The following is a 22906-nucleotide window of genomic DNA, read 5'->3' as shown; positions in this document are numbered from 1 at the left end:
CCAGTGAACTGAGGTAAGCACAGCAAGCAAGGGATTATGTCCCCAGGGAGGAAAGTGGTTTGGAAGGTTTACATGGGGCTCCCTGAGCTGGTGTTAGAGGCGGTGGTAAGTCTTGCTTTTCTGACTCCAAATCCAGGGTCTTTTCCATGGCAAATGTCAAAACATGTCTTTTCATCTGATCCTGACCTAGTTTTCCAAGGTCAAAGTTTTGTCCATGTCCTACCCCATTCCTTGATCAATATTCTCCTTGTCCCCCAAAAGTCACTTGATGGCTTCTTGCAGCAGAGGAAATAACATTAAATGGAATATGAGAATCAAAAGGAGAAGAGAAGCATGTAAAATGGAATGTGTTGGAAAAATTCCTTTACATGACATGATTCCGTCGTTGAGGAAGATCTTTCAACATGGTCACCACACTGTATGACCAAGCAAGGGTAACTACTATTCTGATCCCCATTTGGCTGCTGTGAGAACTGACATATTAAGGACCTCATCTAGTGACATATATCCTATAGGTCAAGAGCCAGATCTCAAGTCTTTGCGACTATGTCCACCTCCCTGTCGGGGACAGAATCCGGGTTTGACAGCCAGGAGGCTCTTTGGTTGTCATCCTTCCACTCACTTCTCGAATGATGCTGCTCAAGGCTTGTGACCCTGGGCTTCATCTCCCTCCACTGTAAACTGAAGGGGCGGAACTGCTCTGAGAACATCCTCTAACCCTTTTGCCGCAACGGTCTGATATATCCGAATGAATATTTCTATCCGCTCATAGTGGCTGAAAACTTCCAGAAAGGATGTTTAGGAAAGCAGATGTACATTTTCCTACATTTTTGTTTTTTTCAAGAATGAATAACGATAGGAAATTTTTATATACAAAAATAATATTCTTTATATACAAAGCAGCTCAAATTGTTATTATTAAATGCGTAAAACAGTCAAAATATCAACTTTTTGGTTTTTGTGGATTTCTGATACATTTAAAAAAAAAAAAAAAAAAAAACACTTGAAATCAATTAACAAAGTGAAAGTGCTAAAGTGGCTGGTATGAAAGCCATCTTGACATGCCCTGAAGACCAACGGTGTTCTGACTTTCCCCAGCAAGAAACAGGAGAAGGTGTTCAACTTGAATTTTACACTTTTACGACAAATATTGTCCAGATTCTTTGTGCTCTTTCCCAAATATGAGTCAGGAGCGAGCCAACAGACAGAGGAAGGTATTTGTTTTTGTTCGTGAGGTCGAAAACACGTCTCTGGGACTCCATCAAACCAGTGGGATGTCTGTGTAGGCCCCAGCATCGTTGCACGGCCTGGGGACCTGCGTGCTCCATTATCCCCACTACTGCTTGAAGCCTGGGAGAACGCTTCTGACACAAATCAGGAAATTACTTATTAATCTGAAGCCCCAAAGAGTTACGAGCACGCCTCACTGCCAAAGAGAAGGGGATTTCAAGAGAAAGCTCCACAGCTGTTCAAAGACTCCAGCTGTTGGAAGGTCTTGAGAGCAATGTAAGTAAACAGCCTGCTGTCCCGATTGAAGTGAATTTCTTCAGGCGTTTTTCCTCCCAGAGATGAGTCTTTTGGCTCAGGTTAGTGTTACTCTTTCTCTGTTCTTCTCTGAGGTTTGGGGGTGTTTACTGACTGGGGCTGACTCAATGAAACATCTCCTCTGGGGAAGTGTCCGCTGAACAGAAGAGAGAAAGCGAAAGTCGGCAGAATCGGCTTTCCTGGGGAAAGAAGGGCTCATTTTGAAAACAACACTTGACTTGGCAATTAGGCTCCTTAATGGTTATAAATCCATATTCAAGAGAGTGTGAGGCTGACAGGGACACTTGTGGGAGCAAACAGAAGTGGCTCCGTAGGCTCACCCAGAAAAACACAATTGGCATCAAGTCTGCGCCTACACAATTCAAGTTTAGGTGTCTTCTTCATTTTGATATACTGTAGGATTTTCATAGAGAAAAGAAAACATTAAAGGTAATAGTGTTCTGTGGAGATTTCCTTGTAGTAGTGTAGATCTTGCGCTCAATTTATTTTTGGTGAAGGGTGCTGATTTATTTCCTGCTTGTTGTTATTAAACAAATGTGCTCACCACTCCACATGGCTGCTGGGGTGATAATACATGCACTGCGATGTAGAAACGCAAACATCTAGACTGTGTTAGCGCAACTGTGGGTTTGTATTAACAGTGGGTATATGAATGGATTGCATAATTTCATAAATAATGCATTGTACTAGAGTACATTTCTGTCACAGATATTTTAAATCAGACTGTAGTTAAGAACTGGGAAGTAATTCTGGGACTATAGCTAATTCAAAGGAAATTATTTTGTTTCAAGCAACCTTTGTTCCCTGAGACCCTAAAGCTTCCCTGGGAACTTGAGTGTCCTTTTCCAGGGTTGTTCATCAAGAACTCGTGGTTGCGGGCAACTCGTGTCTCCAGAGCTCACACTCTGCCCATCGTCAGACTGTGACTCGCCTGTGTCCGGTTCCTGGTTTGAATAAGGAGGCCTCGTCTCCTCAGCCTGGGTGGTATTCTTCTGACTCCCAAGAAAACCCCCACAATGATGAGAATATTCGCTTTTAACTCTAGTCAAAATTTGACTTCTTTTCTTCTCTTCGAATAATTTTGGTTCACACTTTGATGTCCTGTGAGGATTAGATTGGTCTTTTTCCTGAGATGGTAGTGAGGGTCGGCCCATGTGTAAGGCGCTTCTGCGGGCCAGGAGGCTCCAGGCAGAAAGGGATGTAAGTGACTAGGAGTTCCTCACAGCCTGCTTTCTATGGAGGCCTCCAGTAAGCAACTCATCTCAACTTCTGGTCTCAGGAGATGTCTAACTTTTTGCCTTTACTTACCAAATATATGTCATATGCCTAACGTGCTGAAAGCAATAAAAAACAAACGTGAGACGATGCTCCCCTTCCAGTATAAATATGTTTGTAGTTTGTAGCGAGCTTTCCCTTTCATGGGCAATAATTAAACAAGCGTGGGCACTGGCCATTGGACATGTGTGGTACAATGGATCATAAAATGGAGGGATGCATGTTTGGAATGTGAAAGGAAGTTATGCAAATATTAGGAAACATCGCCGAGCATTGGCCATGTGTGTGGCCCTCTACTCACCGTGTCTCACAGGGTCTTCAGAGCAGGCGATGTGCTTGTTAGGAGTAGTGGCTCTGCACCAGGAGCCCCTGGGAACATGTCCCAGATGGGCCCCCATGTGGTCGAGGGTTGGTGACTTAGCTCCTCTGTGCCTTGGTTTCCTTACGATGTTATAAAGGCAGTGACTTCAGGATTCATGTGAAACTTGAGTGCTAACATAGGTAAAGGGTTGTTTTTGTCTCTCTCATATAGGAGAAACTGAGGCTGGCGATAACTGGGTAACTCCCCCCATGGCCACACGGAGGGTGATGGCAGGCAGGGTGGGATTTGGAAGTAAAAGTTCTGGCTTCATCATAATGGAGGAAGTCCCTGTTTTTAACCGTGGCCTCTTTCCTTTGTGCTCCCACCATGGCCATCTGGGAAATGCAATTGACCAGTGACCACGAAGATTTCAGACAAGGAAACTGAAGCTCAAAGTCATGAAGTAACTCACCCCAAGTCACACTCCTAGGAATTAGCAGTGCTGGGAGCTAAGCACAGGTTTTCAAGACCCAAGTCCTGTGTTCTTTCCCCAGGCTCTTAAAGGGTCAGGCCCTCACAGGCCCCTGCAGGACAAGCGAGCTAGCAAAGTCTGGTGTGTGTTCACCATCAGTTAGGCCCTCGCTCTGAGCCTGGCACCGTTGATTAAAGCAGGTACATGGGCCCTGTGTTACTTACTCTCCAGAGGATTTGGATGTGCATCAAAGTTTAACAATCATTCTCCTTGGCCTGTTGTACAATCTGAGAAAAAGTGGATTGCTGTATCCCATACGACCTTTACCTGACAAGAGATGGGGCCTTTCCCCCAATTCAAATTCTTGAAATTCCCTGTGGTCAGAATCAACACTATTTCAGAGTTATTTGCGATCTTGTTTATATCCCAGTGCTTTCCTCATCTTTTGGCACATGTCACTTTCTAAGCTCTGTGACCATCTGAACTTTTTGTCATCAACCACTTTGATTGCATCAGGCTTCAATGATCAGCAGATGGGTAGATTTCTTTCCCTTTGTAGGCTTTTTATTATAAATCAGTACAACTCCATGGAATTCATCACCATATTAGTGTAACATGAGCGATATCTATAAATGAGAAATTTACTCAAAAAACCATTCACAGGGAAACCAGCAACACAGAGTATTTACTGTGCTGCATAAAGTATAATCAGATTGATTTCTCTGAAGACTAGTACAACACAGATAGATACGAGCATTGGGGGATGCCAAAACATGTACTGGGAACTTTAGATGCCCTTGGAAAGAGGTCATGGAGGGCGTGGTGGAATAGGAACCATAGAACATTAGAAATATTTTTCTTGGTGTCAAATGTCAGGATTTGAAGTGAACTATCCCTGGCTTGGAATTCTGGCTTCACCACTTCCCAACTGCAAGACTCCAAGTATGTGGCTTAGGTCTCAAGAGTATACAACAGACATAAACAGCTCAGCATTCAATCCACAAATGTCTATTGAGCACCTACTGTGTGCCAAGCATTATTCTAAATATAGCAGTGAACAAGAGCCAAAGTCTGTGCCTTCAGGCCTTTACGGGGTCGGGGTAGATAACAGAATCACAACCCAGAATGTAACTTTGGAGACTGACAAGTGCCTGAAGAAAATAAAACACAGTAATGAGACAGAGTGACTGGTAGGTGTGGGGGAGGGGACACTTCTGTAGCTAAGGTGGTCAGGGACCACCTCATTGAGAAAGTAGTATATAGCACACATTTGACATAAGAAAACCACAAAAGCCATGGTTACGCCACTAACTAATCATGTGATGCTAGACAAGCCGTTGAAACCCTTTAGGCCTCGGTTTCATCACCTCAAAACTACAGAGCTGGACTAACTCTACAGAGATTCTTTTATACCTGAAACTGTCATCTTCTTTCCTTGGCTGAGCATCACATGCCATGAGTAATTGTATGAAAAGAAAAAAAAAATCTCTGAACCAATCTATACTAAAATTATTTCCATTTTCAAATGGGAACATTTTCAAAATGCTCTTCCTCATCAAAGATAAATTAGTAGGTCCTAAGTAAATGAAGATTAATTAAGAATTATTTCCTTCACGCTCCAATCATCACGATTCCTGGGGATTACACTGTTGGACAGGAAAAGAACCACCTCATGACAGATGTTTAAGGATGAAATGTACAGCTTCACAATGACTTCATGTGTGGCTTTGAGTCTGAAATTGTACATACGTTAGTGGAGCCAACAGGGGAAGCTGCCAGAAGTCAGCCGGTCCAACATTCTATTAGCCAAGAGTCATGTGTATGGCCTTAAAAAACAATCCTTGGTCTGAAGTGGTCCCTTTCTTAAGGCAGACCTCACTTGGATGTCAGACAGCACACATCCAATGCGAAGGTCGGAAGGCAGATAACTTGTGCGAGAGGAGTCTTTGTCTTTCAAACAGCCAAATATTTGTGGTCAGTATATTACTGGCTGTATAGCAATCCAAATAATTGTCTTGTTCCTCCATTTTACCTTTCTCACCATAGTGCAAACCTCAGTTATGGATGCACAACCTAGAATGAGAATTCTGTGTGCCCTGCAACATAAAAGGTATAGGTCAATGCTTTTGCTTTCCAAATACTGCTACGTTTTGCTCAGTTTTTCAAAATGTGATCTCTTCAAATTGCTAACACGTTTTTAAAAATTGTTTTGAAAATGAGGTCCAAAGCTGAGATCCAAGGACTGAAAAATCAGAGCAAAGAGAATGAGATTAGAACTTTGGCGTTAACTAATCCACAGTAGAGAATGTTGTGGGGCGATTCAATGATGCTGCTTGGGGCTCTAAAGCAATTTCACCCAGAGAATGGTGGTGGGCTGCTGTCCAGTGGGGAATGTAGGGGGAAGGGAACTACTATTGTGCACTTACTTTTATGGCAAATAACATTCCCAGCATTTTACAGACATCAGCTCCTCACCACAGCAGTAGTGGAGTGTGGCTATTACTCTGCTTGTGTTACAGATGAGCCGCTGAAGCTCAATGCAGCTAAGTGACAATGAAGCTCTCCAGCTAGGAAGTAGCACAACTAGAACTTGAATCCAGGATTGCCCTACTGCACTATCCACTAACGTTCCTCTCGGCCTTAGAAAGACGATGGCTATTTTTCTTTTTTCACATGCAATAAACATTCTATTGAACTTGTAAAAAAGAGTCTACTGCAAGTTTTAGATGTTGAAATAGCCTCCTGAGGGAAGAGGCTCCTTCTTTGGAGGTCTATTAGAACCAGATTGGTTACTACATACATCGAGTATGATTTCACTGTGGTCCTTCCCCAAAGCGAAAAAATAGACAGAATGATTCCTTAAGTCCCTTTCTAGTTTTTCCAACCAAAGGCCAAGTCTACATCTAGGCAAACAGGTGGTGATGTGTTGAGCCTGGCCGTCCTACTCTCCCTCCCCAACTCCATGCTGGTCACTTTTGCTAATGTGATGTCCAGACTTTCTGGAAGAACCACAGTCACTCACATCACAAGTTTGCTGGCCTATTTTTCCACAACCAGGAAGATCTAACTCTGTTCCAGTTTGTACCCAACCAAATGAACACCATTCCAATGAACATATTATCTAATTTGATGGCTGTACTTCCAATGTTTCAGAACTAAAATTGGGACCAAAATAGCATAAAAAATGGAGGACTGTTAGAAAATAGAAATGTCTTTTAAAATTCTGGCTATTGTGTGTATCAGTTAGAGTTGCATTTGTGTGTATCAGAACGGCTAGTTCCTTTCAAAGGTAGGGAGTGTTTTTTTCACACATAACAAGAAGCCGAGAGGTAGGTGATCCAAAAACAGTGTAGCTAGTCAAAGATGTCACCTGGAAACCAGGTTCCTTCTATCTTCCTGCTTCACCAGCTTTGGCATGTGGCTTTCACCCTAATGATGAGGAGACAGCTGCTGCACTTCCTTGAGTTCCTATTTCAGGCAGGAAGGCAAAGGCCTTCTACTTGTCAAACTTTGCCCTTTTTATTTGAAAAGGGAAGCCCTTTCCTTGGATTTTCCATGTGCATCTTATTGGCCAAACTGTGTCATATGCTCACCCCGAGCTGCAAGGGAATCTGGAAGTCTGCATATTCTGCTTTCCAGACTTTAACATAGAAAGTGGATTAGGATGGGTTTTGAGTGAGTCAGCCTATAGTGCTTGTCAAAATATGCCATAAATTCCAATCTGAAAGCAATAAATTGGGAATTTGATACATACATAAGACTATTTCATACGAACATTTGCTAGCTGCATCTATTTTCATACTTAATTGTCAGCATAAAAATGTTTTTAAAACAAGTAACAAGGGGTAGATGTGAACAGCATTCTACCTGAAGTACCATAGAGTTATGGAAAGAAATAGATCTGATCAAGGTCTGAATCCCAGGTCTTCACCTAATTAGGTGTGGGATGTCTCTGGACCTCAGTTTATTTATACTTAAAATAGGGGTGATAAGAGCGACCCATAGAATTGCTTTAGAATTAAACACCATATAAAGAGTCAGACACATAATAGGTATTCAAGAACTAGTAGTTCTTTTCTCTCTTGCTTTGCACCTTTTATTTAGCAAGTGCAGAAGCCTTTGTGAAATCCATCTCAGCCAGAGCTGACAGATGAAGAATCAACTTTTTGATTGCAAAAAAAAAATTAGAACAAATCCTCTGAATGGTGTAGAGCCTTTCTTTATCAGGGAATGCCAAGAACCTTTCATTTTGGGCTTCAGCACATTATCTTAGCAAACCAGACAAAAATGTCTGAGCGATTTTGTTTTCCAAACTGCATTGTGTGCTTCAAAGTGCCATCTGCTTGTGACTTGTTACAAAACAGAGTCAACAGAGCCATTTGATGACATTTTATCAAGTGACTTCAGTGTTCGTTACCAAGGGATGTAATTCCCAGAATTTGTGCAATTTGTTCTGTGTTGTTGAGCTGTGAAATAAAGCCTACACAGAGACTTTCGGCTGTTTCAATGCATTATCCTCATCTTAACCCGTGAAGCCAGGTTTTAAATTGGGTTTCTTTCCATTTTAATTATCTCCCCATGTCACTCTGACCTTTCCAGTCAAAGATGGATGTTTAAAGCTTATCACCTCATAGCCACCATTGCAAAACTTAAAAGAAACAAAACAAACCAAAAAGAGTCACAGATTTGCAGAGTCCAAATCTATCCATCAGCCAAAATCTCATTTCTGCACAATGGTAAGGTGGAAAAAAATGATAGAATGCAATGCAAAGCGCTGAGTGTTTGTTTACATATGAGTTCTGTGACCTTTAGCAAGCTATTGAACCTCATTCTCTCTATCCTTACCTGAAAAAGGGAACGAACGCCTACCCCTCCCCTCTCATCTGATTGATATGAAGACCGTTAAGACAATGTACTAAATGCACCATCCAAAATACTGCACAATGTACTCAAGCCTATTTTGGTATTTCCCATTGACTGTAGTATAGCCTGTGCCACGTCACAGCATATAATGAGTCCCATAACCCTGTCAGACTTCCATCTGAATTCTCACCCTATTTTTATAGCCAAACTTTCTTGACAAGAAGCAATTTCTCTTCCTTCACTCTCTCTTCCATACCCTTCGTCTGAATGTAGCCAATTCTTCCTGGGCTCTATCCAATTCTAGCTGTTGAGACTAAATATTCAGCTCTCTGCCGGCTGACCACCTTTTCCAAATGCAGCCAAATTCATCTCATCCTCATTGAATATATATTTCTTTATTGTCTCAAGAGTGATCCAAACAGACAAAAATTCCTGCCCTCCTGGAGATTACATTTCAGCCCCCTGGCCTCACCAGCCTGGGCATACTGATAAGGATACCCAAAAGTCCATAATCCAATGTCATGTTCTCTCCTCTCACTGAGATCCCCCAAGTGTTTCTACATTGTGCCCACATGTGTTCATGAATTTCTATGCCATAGTCACTACGCAAATAATGGACCTTAATGATGTCCATCTCGAAAAATGGTAACATTTATATGAAGGATATAATCGCCTTTCTCCTCCAAAGTTGATCAACATTTAGCAGCCAGAGTGTTGCTACGTTCTGGGCAGAGGGAGAGAGAAAGCCACCTCCCCAAATTGAGTGACCTGGCCTCAAAGTAGTTGTGCTGTTCCCAGAGACTCAAGTCTTTCCTGGAAATGTCTTCCCGAAAAGTGTTCTTGGAAAAATTCCTTATAGCATCTGACATTAACAACTCCCTTTAAAAAGCCTTAAAACCAGTCACAGGCCAGAGAACAGAAATAATCTATGCCCTCCACCATCTTAATATAGCTCCAGCCCCATTCAGATACTTATGCACACACATCCCCCACACCTCACACCTTTAATGGTCAATCTCCAACTTCTAGTTGGCTTTAGATGGCACACTGTAGAAACCAAAGAAATTTAGTCAATCTATCTAAAGTTTCGTCCCTTCAAATTCATCTACTGTGGAAATAGTCATGACCCCCTCCTCCCAAGCATAGAATGGCCAGGCACACCTGAACGCTTTCAGGTAATGGCTTCTGAAGCATCCTTGCAAAGAGCTGATTTGCTTTCTTCACCCCTTATTGATTACGCAAGATGCGTTTAACCTATCAGTTGCACTTTCTTTGGAAGGACAGAGATGCATGGTGGTTAGAGGCAGGTCAAAGGAGCCAAGTCAAGGTTATTCCAGGATGGAAAAGACATGAATATTTGTACAGGGTGAGAGTCAGGTCATCTAGGAGAGGCAAGGGGCAGGTCGAAATGATCACCCACGGGTAGGGCTGGGTTTTGAACAAGCATGTGCTCTGACGGCACATGTGTTCATTGAGACAGGAAGGAAGCAAATGAGGATGGATGGGAATGCGAGTAAATTAGGGATGATAGGGAAGTCGAGGGGGTCATGATGATGTTCTCTGTTCTTCTCTAGGAAGTTGCAACTGGGATCATTGCTTAACATCAGAACAGTAAGCTGATTAAATGTGTGTGCAAGCACCCAGCCCAGTTTTGTCATAGAGTAAGCATTAGAAAAAAATTATATTCACTTGTTTCCCCTTGACAGATTGAAATTTATAGCAAATGTTTCTCTCCAAAAGACCTCATATAAAATTAGCCACCATGATACCACCCATATATTTTGTTTTAAGTGAAACACATGAGACTTCCTAAAAGTTTTATTTTAAACCTTGAACTATAATGACCTCTCTAAACTCATCTCATATTTGAAAATAACTTGACCCAAGTGCAGACTTTCAGAAAAGCCCTCTGACCACACATATTCTCTTTCCGTGACCCACGAGCCTGGAGAATGTTTCAGAACCTTGCCAGTAAAGAGGTGTGTACAGGAAGAACACTGAACTCTCTGAGCTTTTGATTTCAATGTTATAAAAATGGTTCCAGACATGACAAATTTTTGGGAGATAATCTAAAACATGGACCGTTTGCATGTTTGGCCTTTGAAGATTTTAATAACCATCAGCTTTCCTGGGCTAAATCAGGATCTTAGCTTCCAAATGTTTCATATTTACACTATCTTCCTTCGATTATTTGAAATCATAAGGGTCTGTTTGGGGAAGTTTTATGCGCAAACTTTAGGGCCACAGGTAGTGGCCTCTGGGGAAGCTCAGGCGCTCCTTCCCCTTGCCCCTCCCCCGTGCCATGATGGGGAGGACAAACTGATGGGCCAGGCCCAGGTACAGCCAGTGCTTTGGGCTCCCAAGAGAGTTCTCTTGCAAGAGTAAAGGTCAGGAGTTTGAAATTTCATGAACATTGGTTCTCTCTCTATCTCTCTCTCTCTCTCTCTCTCTCTCTCTCTCTCTCTCTCTCTCTCTATATATATATATATATATATATATATATATATATATATATATATATCACACACACACACACACACACTCCCCTCATGTAAGTAAGTACTGGTCTCTTTAGCTTGTCTCTTAGGCATTCCAGTCACCCACAAGACCAGTACAAGTACAGGCATAAGGAACCAGGACTAAGTACCCACAAAATACCCACTATTCTAGGCACTTGGGACAGATTTGTGATCACAACAGGCAAACTCTCTCCTCCAGGGCCTTACCGTCCAACTGAGAAGTAGACAGACAAACAAAGACCACATAAAGATGTGCATGTCAGGTGGTGATGAGAACCATGGAAAAGGAAGTGGGGTAAGCGAGAGGCAGGTGCTGCTTTGGACAGGTAGCCAGAGAAGGCTGGGGACACAGAAAGCCAAGAGGAAAGCCGGCATTTGAAGGTGGAGAGGAATGAGCCACACCAGCATCTGGGAGAAGAGTGTTCTGGGCTGAGGAATCATAAGCAGGAGAGAAGGTAGGGTTGGTGGTGCTCGGCTGGTTGCAGGAACAGGAGGCCACCAGGTGGCTGGAGTGAACGCACGAGGCAGACACGTGGTGTCAGAAGGGAGTAGAGATCGAGCCCAGCTCAGGCCTTGCAAGGACTCTGAGTTTTATCCCGACGGATGCGGGAAGTTAAGTAGGGTTTTGAGCAAGAGAGTGACTGACAGGTTCTGACTTTAATTCTGAAAGACCACTCTGACCTCGGTTTGGTAAACGGGCTGTGGAAGGCTGTGTAGGTGGATTATGTCATCCCTGCTTGGGTCTCAGTAGCCTCGCCAGGCCTGTTACTTTTTCAGCAACAATAGCAGGCTCACATAATAAAGAATCCACAAGCCAGAGTAAAATGGACTTACCTGAAATGTATGACAAAACCCACCTACAACTTATATTTTACCTGACACCGCTCAGCTGGAGGACAAACTCCATCACAGCACAGTAATAAAATGTAATCAATTTGACTAACATTTCTATTTGTGGCATTTTATTTCACCAACCAGAAAGCTCAAATACCAGACTACTGTGCTCCAAACCAGACCTGGAAGCCAAGGAAAAATGCTGTCTGTTTGTCCTTTTTTTCTCTGGACCTGCCTTTCCTGGCAACCAGAGTGCTACAGCCCAGAAAGTGAGAAGAACCACCCCTTGCGAGGGTTGCACAGACAGGAAGGTCCTCAGGGAAGAGCTGGGCTGTAGTCAGAGCAAGAAAGTAAAAAACATCGGAAAAGAGGATGAGGATACGAAATCATTGAGATAATGTACTAAGTGCTGATGAGTGACCTTGAGTTCTAAGAGACACCAGGGAAGGACTTCTGGAATCGTGAAGGGGTGGTAGACGGGTCAGGAAAAGGGCCCATGGAGATGAGAGTCCACAAGTGAGCGATGACCTGGGAGCTTGAAGGACAGGAACAGAGAGCGGTGGTGAGGTTGTAGTGGGCAGGAGGAGCGAGGTGGGGCTATGAGAACCATCATAGGTGCTTGGAGGCCGGGAGGTGGAGGAGTGAGCAAGCGTATCTGGAGCACCCAGAAAACTCTGGGGTGTCTTCCTTGTTCCCCATAAAGATTTCCATGAACTTCCCTTGAGAGCCAGGTACACTGGTAGTCCTGGATTATACAATGTGAGAAGGACGAGGAGGCAGGAAAGGCGGCTGAGCGGTCAGTAGGGGCAGTTTATGGAGAGCTGTGCATCGTGTGAAGGACTTCGGCCTTTGTCCAACAGACCAGGCTTCCTAGCCTTTGTGCTGTGACAGGGGCCGTTGGGAACTCTGAAGATATGGTCTTACTTCCACTGCCACATTATATGGAACCCTATATCCATTCTGCCTATAATTTCAGGGAGTTGGGGAGCTGTCAGTTGCACATATCAGTGTTCAATCAGACAAACAGTAGCAGTAGGTGATAATACATATTAAGAGATGTATTGTAAGGAACTGGATTATGCAATTGTGAAGATTGTCTAGAGTCCAAAATCTGTAGGGGAGACCTCCGGGAAGGGCTAATTAGAACTCTTAGGCACAGGCTAAAGCTGACGTACACAGGTGGAATTTCTTCTTCGCTAGGAAAGCCTCAACTCTGCTAAGACATTTAAACTGATTTAAATCATATCCACCCAGATTATCTAGGAAAAACCTCCCTTACTTAAAAGTCAAGTAGTAATAGATTGTAATCACATCTACAAAATATCTTAGCAAAACCTAGGTGAGTGTTTGGTGGAAAACTGGGGACTGAATTCTGGCAAATTTGATACATAAAACTGACTGCGACATCAGGCTATTTCCTAACACCTACAGACCCGTGGCTCGGAGCTCTTCCTATGAACAGGGAGGAATCCCTGAAGCGTTACAGGGAGAGGAAGAAGATAGTCCACCTTGCACTTCAGAAAGATCAGACGTTCATGCATAAGTAGTCACAATTCTTCATAGAGAATTTCAGCAAACAGTATAAAAATAAAATATGACTTTCCCCAGTGCAAATCCATGTGAATTATAGTTGGTCTCAGTGGGAAATAAACTAAGTTGGAAAAAAACCCAAAGAAAAGCTATTCCAAATTTCCCTGAATGTTTTAAGAAAGGAAATACTTGTCCAATGTGCAAGGATTTTTAAGCAACAGTTCAAAATTCCCAGTAACTATCCCATCTTCCAGTGAATTCATGATTAATAAATTGGCCAATATTTATGGGCACCTAATTAGTACCCAGAATTCCAATGAAAATAAGAAAAAAAATAAATAACCACATGTCGTGCGCGGAGGCCTTCTCGCCGCGCCATCTTTCAGGCGGGGCGGCCTGCGGGGTCTCTGCTCCCGCTCCCCACACAAGAACGCAGGATATGGTGAGGCCGAAAAGGAACACCCATGGAGCCATAGGTAGGGGAGTCATACCACTATGGTCTCACTGGAGGCTGGGCCCACCGGACGCGTGACCTGCCGTCCGCCTTTCCGCCAACCGACCGACCGACGACTCTCCTCCCCTCTCTCCTCTGTTCCTCTCTCTCGGCTCTCCTCTTCCGCTCTCCTCGGCTCTCCTCTTCCGCTCTCCTCGGGCCCTCCGTAGTTGCAGCAGTTATACCAGCGGCCAATCAACTAACCGGCCACAGCCGACAGCCAATCAGCCACAGCCGACGGCCATTCACCACCCGAGCCAGTACCCCTTCACGTGAGGCCGAGAGCCTGTAAACTACTCTCTGGGGCTCTGTCCCCACACCACAGTTTCTGCCTCCTCCCCCAGGAGGCAGTCCATTTGGGGAGTCCACCAGTTAGCATTCTTTCAAGTGAAAGTGGTGTAACACCCAACCCAAGGTGCTTCAAAGCAAAACCAGGGTGGCTTTGGTTTTCCAAAAAACAAAACAAAAAATTGGTTTTAAAGGGAATTCATTAAAGCATAGACCTAAGGTCTGGGTAGACCTCTCACTTCAGGTGCTGTTGGCTCCACATACTCTAAGAATATAGTCTGAAATCTGTCTTTTCACATCTCTTGGTTCTGCTTTTCTCTAAGGTGGCTTCACTGTGCGTCCCGTACCACCTTGCATTGGCAGAGAGGGTCACCAATAGCTTCAGGCCTACATCCTGGAGCAGGATCACAGCAGAAAGGTCCCAGGGTTAAGTTTCACTGGACCCATGTAAGTCACTAGCCCTCCCATGAATGACCTGTTGTGACCAGAGCAATGTAATAACCTGGAGACACTGGAGCATGGGTGGGAAACCCTCCCCCCCAACCACAAGTTCTAAGGGGAGGAGAGGAAAGGTCCCCAAGGGAAAATCAAGAGGCTGTTCCAGAAGCAGGAACAGCTATTAGGTAGACAACAAAAGTCAGGGGCCTCTCCAGGAACATAACACCTCAAGGTCCAAAACCCAGCACAGGTCAGAACCGAGCTGAGGCTTTCATCCAATATCCTGTCCTAACTTCAAGGCTCATTTCCTCATCTCTAAAGAGGGGCTCATAACAACACTATGTCTCCCAGCTACAACGAGTCTTATTAAAAATCGACTGAGGTATATGCAAATGTGCCTTATAAATAAACATTATATGTAAATAAGACATGGTGATAGTTTTATTATTGGGGGGCAGCTTGCATTTGTGCTGCAGAGGGGAAGCAAGGAGAAAGAACATGGACAGGGAGAAGTACCACTATTTCGGCCAAGTTACGCACACTGAAAGAGAGATTGGTTCTGTTCTGTCAACATAGTTGGTGCAAGCGATCGTTTGTATATTCCAAATTCCCATCTTTTAAGAATGAATTGAAATAATAGTAGTAAGAGTTATAGGTTTGTTCCTTACTCACTGTGTGATTTGGGGAAAGTTACTTAATCTCTCATGGTCTCATTTCCCTCATCTGTAAAATGGGAAAATAGTAGTACCTATCTCATAGAATAATTGTGAGAATTAAATGAGTTAATATCGGTAAAGCACTGGGCATATACTAAGTGTTCTATAAATATTAACTATTGTGATTGGGCCTCAAAATCATCTGGATTTGTAGGTATACTTATCCCCATTTTTTTCTGGATTAAAATTGATGCCTGAAGGAATTAAGTAGATAAGGTAAAATTTGATCCCAGGTCTGACTCCAAATGTCATGTTCTTTCTCTTGCAACAAGGACCTCATAAATATAGGCAAGCAGGGAGGGAGCTGTCTCTTTAGACAGAGAAGGAAGGAGGGAGGGAAGAAGCATTCATGAGTATCCAGGTGCTTAACCTGGATTTACTTTAAACAGGAGTTAACCAGGTCTTCTAGAATATTTCTTTAGCGTTAGATCCAGTGATAGTAATGTAAATGGCTTTGTTAGAGGTTTTAGCCAGCACAGAAAGAACGGAAAATTTTAGGAATGTTCCGCAGACACCAGGCTGAATTTAAGCACTCTTCTCTTGAAATCCTTAAACTTTCCACTCCTCCTGACATCAAGAAACTTGATTCCTTTTTTTTTTTGCTAGGAGATAGATATGGCACATTCCTTTCGTGCGTGGTCCATACCTGTGTGCATCTAGAGGGGCTTACCTCATATCACCTCGTTTGCTCCTCGCCCCAGCCCCAGAGTGGGTGCAGCCTTTCTCGCAGCCACACGGAACAAGCAAGGACAGAGTAGCAGAGCCCGTGTGTGAACCACCTGTCCTCAGCCCAAGCCCCGTGCCCCTTTAGCTCCATCTCAGGCATCTGTGCAGCAGAGACGTGGTCCAAGGGCGTTAGCCCTGCCTTCCACACGCCATAGAACCTGAGGAACAGCCGTGTGCATCGGCCCCCAGCTCAGCCTCTCTGGGGACGCCCAGGGGTAGCCCTCCTTCTCAAGCGTGGGGTAATGCCACGAGGCGCCCAGGCACCCACAGGGAGAGGAGGTGTAATAAAAGAGGCGATTGAGCCACGACTTCCTAGTGAAATTGCTTTGCCTTTCTGTGGGCCTATTTCCTTTCTCTATCTCCAGGCAATGAACAGCAATAATTACCTTGTAAAAAAAAAAAAAAAGAAAAGAAAAAAGAAAAAAAGAAAGAAAAACACCAAGGAAGTTTTCAAGAGGGATTTGAGTGAAACGAAAGTGTAGGCATGAGAGTAATCAGGAAAACAGGTGAGTGCCAAAGCCTGGGAGTTTGCTGTCCTCCAACAAGGACGTAATCATAACAATTGCAATAAAAGCCCAGAAATAGACTGTGAGCTTGCGTGGGAGACAGCCCCCTAACTGCATCCAACACTCCTCCCCTGGGGGCCATTCTTCAGGACTCTCCCACTGCATCTGGGCTGTTAAAGCTTAGAGGGAGGGAGGGAGCAGACCCCCCTGGAGATGTGAGAGGTAAAATACATCTGAGGCCAAGGGTTCCCAGCCCTGGCCTTTCTCAGAATCACCTGGGAGCTCGTTAAAATGCAGACTCCCAAGCCGTACACCTAAAGATCCTGATTCTGAACATATGGGGTAAGACCTGGGCATCTGTGGTTTTAAGCGAGTTCCCTGGAAATTCTGAGGACTAGATGGGCTCAAAAACCACCACTCCAGGTAACTTTCTTGCTGTGTGACCTGATGCAAGGGAGACCACCTCTCTGAACCTGATTCCTCAACTTTAACATGAGGACTACCTACCTATGTCACAGGGTGGTTGTGATGACCAGACGATGTGAGAGCACTAGTAACAAGGAAGGGTTTCACAGTCCACCCAGGCTTATTGAAGGCCTACTATGTGCCAGGCCCTGTTCTAGATGTAGGGGACACAGCACTGAATAAGACAGAAACTCTGTACCCACTTGGACCTTCCAAACAATAATACAGTAACCATTTCCTAACTCAGGTGATGGCAGCACCTAGGGAAAATACAGGGTAGGGTGAGCAGGGCCAAGTTGGGAAGGGCTCTATTTCACACAGGGAGAGCGGGGAAAAGGCCTCAGAGATATGTAACTTGAGCAGAGCCCTGAAGGAGGTGAGGTAACGGAGCGAGCCTGGGAACATCTAGAATATAAGCATTCCAGGAGGAGGAAAAGTCCTGTGCAAAGGCCCTGAGGTTAGAATGTGTTTGGAACATTTGAGGAAAGTAAGTAAAATAGCATGACTGGGGCAAAGGAAGACAAGAGATAATGACAGGAGCTGAAGTCAGAGAGAAACCCAAGGATGGATTGTGGAGAGCGTCGCCAGCCACTGTAGTCACAGAGAAATAGCAGCTGAATCAACACGAAACTAACAGCAGCCTAAATGCACCTCAGTAGGGGACACCTAAGGAAGCCATATCCACTCACACCACAGAAAGAACCCTGGGCAGAGGCAGAAACTCACCAAATATTATTGACTGAAAGAAGTAGGCTGCAGAAAGTAGACATACTTGGGTCCCATTTTTTTTTAAAGCAATTTATCTCAATATGTGTACATCTTTGTGCAGAGCCAAAAAAAAGGAAAAAAATATGGCAGGAGGGTGAGTGGGAATCTTTAAGGATTAGGATTCAAAGAAGGACATTTGTGGAGAGGGACTCCCCTTTTACTTTATGGACTTCTATATTGTTTTACTTTTTTACAACAAATATGTTTATTTTATAATTTTCAAAAATTACGAAATATGTGTTGGATCCAAAATGACTTGGAATCTGCTCTTCAAATTTTAGGGATGATGGGTTAGATTATGAGGAGTCTCATGAATCATGAACCATAAAACCTGACTCGGGTACTTTCTTACCCAAGGTACTTCCAAAGTGCCCTAGGTAAGAAAGCCGCACCCAATCGTATCAGAAACATGCTTAGCATCTCTCACTGGTTTCTCATCACTGTCCAAGCCCCTTTATTTGACATCTGAGCATCTTGATCCGATTCAAGCCTTGTTCTCCAACACTGACCCGCACAGACTCTGGGCTGCCGGTATTTTTCTTCTGTGACGACCTTTGCTCATCCTCGGGTCTCTTCTGAGTGAGCAGCCCCTACTCAGACTTCAGGGCTGAGCTCAGGCATGCTTTTCTCCCAGAGGCCTTTTGCGAGCATCTGTCCTGAGGTAGCAGCCTGCTTCCGGCTTCTATGAGTAGCTCTCGAGTGTCTACACAGTGGTTAGTCACATGACTCAGAGTCACGCTGCCTGCGGTGCTTGTTCCAACGTGGCTGCTCTATTCCTTCATCTCTCTAAGCCTCGGTTTCCTTTTCTCTGGAATGAGGATAATTCTAGTGATACACATGGAGTTGCTGCATGGAGTGAATGAGATGGCCTGAGTGAACACTTCACCCAGGGCTTGGGCACCTAGTAAGCGCTCAAATGTTAGCTACTATACTCTCAGACTATGTCTGACACTTGATGACAAGTGTTACCTTCATTTGACTGTCACCTCCGTATGTGTGTCTTGCATAACTCTCAGCAACTCTATGTGCATTAAGTACAGGAATGAATGTACTGATACGTCCCTAGCAAAACTCACAAGGTGCTTTCATGTAATATGTTCCGAGTGCTCATTTAGGAGCAGGCACCACTCCAGAGACATTCCCACGTATTAGCTCATCTGCTCGTCCCAATATTCCTGTGGGATTGAAACGTCTACTGCTATTATCACATGTTTGTCAGATGACAAAGTGAGCTCAGAACACTGATGCAATTTTTCCAGGGCCATTGCCATTACAGAATGGCAAGGCTGGGATTTCAGCCTGGACTGTCAGGTTCTGGGGAAGTGATGTCATCGTGCTGCTAATATGCGTGCTGGGTTTGAGGGAAACGAGGCTGGAGCTAAGACATCTCCAGCTGTCTCTAGGCCCAGGGGTAGTTCAAAGATGCAAGGTTTTATTCTTAGAAAACATCCAGGGTGGTACACACATTTTTTTTTTTTTTTTTAATTATAGAAAGGAGGAGTAACTTGATTGAAGTAAAAAAAAGAGAGAGAGGGAAAACATTTACGGACTGTAAATTGTTAGAAGACCTGAAGGCAGCAGCTCTCCTGGCTCTTTGAGGGGTAGACGATCAGTGAATCCCCCCCCCCCAGAAATCAGCCGAGCTGATCACAGGTAGTATATGACGCTGTCAACAGCACTGAATTTGGTGCAAAAGAGGATATATGAAAGGAAGCAGAAAGAAACAGAAAAGGACTGAGTTCCGTTGTTTTGTTTCCTGGTGAACACAGGAAATCAGAAACCCTTTCCAGCCAGAGACCTTACATTTGCAGATTCTACAAAATTTCCCCTCCATCATTCAAGGAAGCCATTGAAGCCAGCCAGTCTTCCAGATGGGCATTGAATGGTCTGTTCTGCTGTACACCTTCCAGCCAGCCCTCCGAGCCTCCCTGATAGCCAGGCTTCCTCCTGTTTGAGACAGAAATAGTTGGCTCTTCCTGCCCTCTACTAGCCAAAGAGGCAAGGCTATGCAGGCGTAACCAACAAATCACAAATCTCCATGGCTTAAAACAGCAAAGGTTTATGCACTGTTGATTGCTACTATTATTGCTACATATTGTTGTTGCTGCAATATTGTCATTGCTACACATTCAATGTGGGGCAACAGAACAGGCACTCAGGGACCTGGCCAACGTTACCACCTTCCTATACCACCGTGTAGCATGAGGCTTCATCATTCACTGCGGAAAAAGAAGAAAGCATGTAAGTGATTCATGATGCTTCCACTCACATGTTGCTGCCCAAGCAATTCACAATTCATCTGGCCATGCCTAGCTTTGAGGGGGTGGGAGGGGGTGTTTCAAAAGAGGATAGAACCGGAAATACTGGTAGGTACCCGTGCTGTGTACCTCCCATAGGATAAGTCAGAATATCCCTATTTTCACATTGCGGAAAGCCGAGTCAGGGGTGGAGGGGACAGAATGGGAGCGGCCAATAGATGAGGAGGAAACAGGAAGACTCACGTTTGTTTAGGAAGAGTCTCTAGTTAGGAGAGCCCATCTGGAGTGAAAAGGGTTAAGTAGTGCTGGGGAGGGACAGACAACCCATAACTTTATGGGTCTGAGCCACACTGACCTTGGAGACCAAAGTGTGAGGCAGACATTCCATGGCTGAGTAGGAGGGCAGAGTCATAACCTAATTTGGAGCTCATTAACCGTACCCCTCAGGCCCCCTCTGCAGTACTGTTCAAACAGCTGGATGCACCCATTTATATTTGAATAAAATATACCAAAGAAACCAGGCTATGAGGGCCCCAGCAGGGTTATTGCCAAGAGGGGGAAAAGAGGGAGAAAAACAAATGCCTAAGGCAGATTTTTAAAAATATTGATCATAAATGATCTATTCATGAGAACAAAGAGACTAGTCTCCAATCTTAAATGAATCAACAACGTAGTTTTTCAGAAAAGTTCAAAGGAGAAATATGTGATCAAAAAAGAAATAAGAGGAAAACTCATTGAAAAGTAAACTGGCAGAGCTCAGCAAACAAATGAAAGATAAAAATAAAGCAATTGTACAGATGAAAGTCAACTCAGAAGCAACAGAAAGTAGATAAATACTGTTGAAAGTGCAGCCCAAGCTTAAGAAATCACATGAAATGAAATAGAAAGGAACAATGAGATAAAAGTGATTACAGACAAGACACTACAAACTGAAGAAACGGAGGCCGACATACACAAATTGGTATCCTGAACAGAAGAACAAAAGGGCACAGGAAAAATCTTAAAGAAAATCAAAAAAACTCTCTCAAAGTAAAGAAAGCTAGGTATCTCTAGATTTAAAGGACACGCGGTATCCCAGGAAAAATAAGCAATATTAACAACATCAGGATACTATTGTGAAGATACTGAAATTCAAGGGGAAATGTCCTGTCCATATAAACAGCACAAATCACTACAACATTAGAAAACAACAGAATAACATCAATCAAGTTCTAAGGGAGAAAAGGGTGGCCCAAGAATTTTTCAGTCCGCCAAATTGTGCTGCAACTATAAAAGAAACAGCCAAATGTTCTTAAACATACAAGAATTCAAGGACTATAGTAACAAAGCCCTTCTTGAAAAATATTTGATGATGAAATCTCGGCATAACAAGATATGAATCAAAACTAAACACCTAGCAATGGAGAAGTCACCAATAAGCTTTCAATCCATTTAAACATAGGACTGAGGCTAAGTAAGAACCGTTGAATGAGTTGACAGAACAGATATAAATGTTATTATTCCAGGCGACCCAACAATAATAATGTAATAGCAAAAATTGGAAGACTGGGGGGTGGAAGGGAAAAGCAAGTGCATAAAATCCTTCTCTTTCACAACAGAAAGTAAATTCATATTGTATCGAGTGGAAGCATACAGTTTTTAAAAAGTGAAATATTTCCAAACTCTGAGTATTTTTTTCATAATTGTCTTTTAACCTTAGGAACTATTAGGAACTATTAGTTCTCTTAGGAACTATTATCTCTTGTTATGAACAAATACTTATCTGAAATTCAACAATTCCTTCAGTTTGATTCTAGTTTCTCTTACGTCTAGTAAATTCAAGTAGATTTATGTTTAAGAATTTTTATAAAATTAGCATGCATAGTATAAATCTATTTTTGAAAAATTATATCTACCAAGGCTTCTGGCTAAATTTGTACCTAGAGAGACGTCTGGGACGATTATCAATCTTGGCGAAATGGTTTCTGAGAAATGGAGGTTTTGTTTTGCTTTGCTTTTTTCCATTGCTCTTTTCTGAAATTCTTTGAATTTTTTTGTATAAGCAGCCACGTTGCCATAATGTCACCACAATCTCATCCAAGTAAGCATGTCTCTCTAGATAATGTCATCTGCCTAGCCAATCCCTGAGCTCCACATGTCCCCAAAACCCTATACAAGACTAGCTCAGGGACAGTATGCCACGGCAGCATATTGCTTCCTCACTGAGGTAAGCAATAAGTTTAGCTCTGTGTTTCTCATTTCCAACATTGAGTGTTGGCCTCATCCTTTCTCATCCTCCTATATGAGTCATGTTGTATTCGTTTTCTGGGGTTGCCATAACAATTAGCACAAACTTGGTGCTTAAAACAACAGAAATTTAATCTCACACTTCTGGAGACTGGAAGTCCAACATTAAGGGTTTGGCTTGATTTGGTTCCTCCTAGAGGCTTTGAGGGAGAATCCATTCTATGTCTCTCTCCTCGCTTCTGGTGGCCGTCAGTAATCCTCGGCTTGTAGACGCACCCCTCCAACCTCTGCCTCCGTCTTCAAGTCGTCTTCTCTGTGTTTGTGTCTTCACGTTCTCATCTCTGTAATTATACTTCTCCCTTTCTCTTCTAAGGACACACTGGATTTGGGAACCACCTTAATCCAGGACAACCTCATCTAAAGATCCTGACCTTAATCACGTCTGCAAAATCCCTCTTTCCAAATATAAGTTCACAGTCACAGGTGTTGGGTAGACATGTCTTTGGGGAACCCCCATTCAACCCACCATAAAAGCTTTCTGAATGGTGCAAAAACCAAAACTATGTGCCACTGCTTCTAGGTGGTTCATGGAAGCAACGAGCAACCCTCTAGATGAGGGTTTCACACAACACACAGGGCCCGAGGCTGCCTAGAGAGCACAGGTGTGGGAACCGGGCATATCC

At 43.6% G+C, this 22906-nt stretch overlaps 1 protein-coding gene across 3 annotated transcripts in view; it reads left to right on the top strand.

Annotated features, from left to right (window-relative positions):
* The window catches only part of C1QTNF7 (C1q and TNF related 7), a 92781-nt gene that overhangs the window by 31309 nt on the left and 38566 nt on the right, over nucleotides 1–22906 (top strand). The window contains exon 1 of one of the 3 annotated variants that reach the window (XM_074321520.2): nucleotides 1134–1506. The exons of 1 other annotated variant lie outside the window; for it this stretch is intronic. The gene's annotated coding sequence lies outside the window, so the exon portion shown is untranslated. Of the gene's footprint in view, nucleotides 1–1133; nucleotides 1587–22906 lie in introns of those variants that run through there. One more of the 3 variants, XM_019740851.3, reaches the window with a different exon arrangement.

The sequence above is a fragment of the Rhinolophus sinicus genome, chromosome 1 (genome assembly GCF_057876585.1).
Source record: "Rhinolophus sinicus isolate RSI-liver-muscle chromosome 1, RSI-T2T, whole genome shotgun sequence".
Classification (NCBI taxonomy): domain Eukaryota; kingdom Metazoa; phylum Chordata; class Mammalia; order Chiroptera; family Rhinolophidae; genus Rhinolophus; species Rhinolophus sinicus.
The sequence above is the reverse complement of the archived record's forward strand: the minus strand, read 5'-3'. Positions and strand labels throughout refer to the sequence as shown.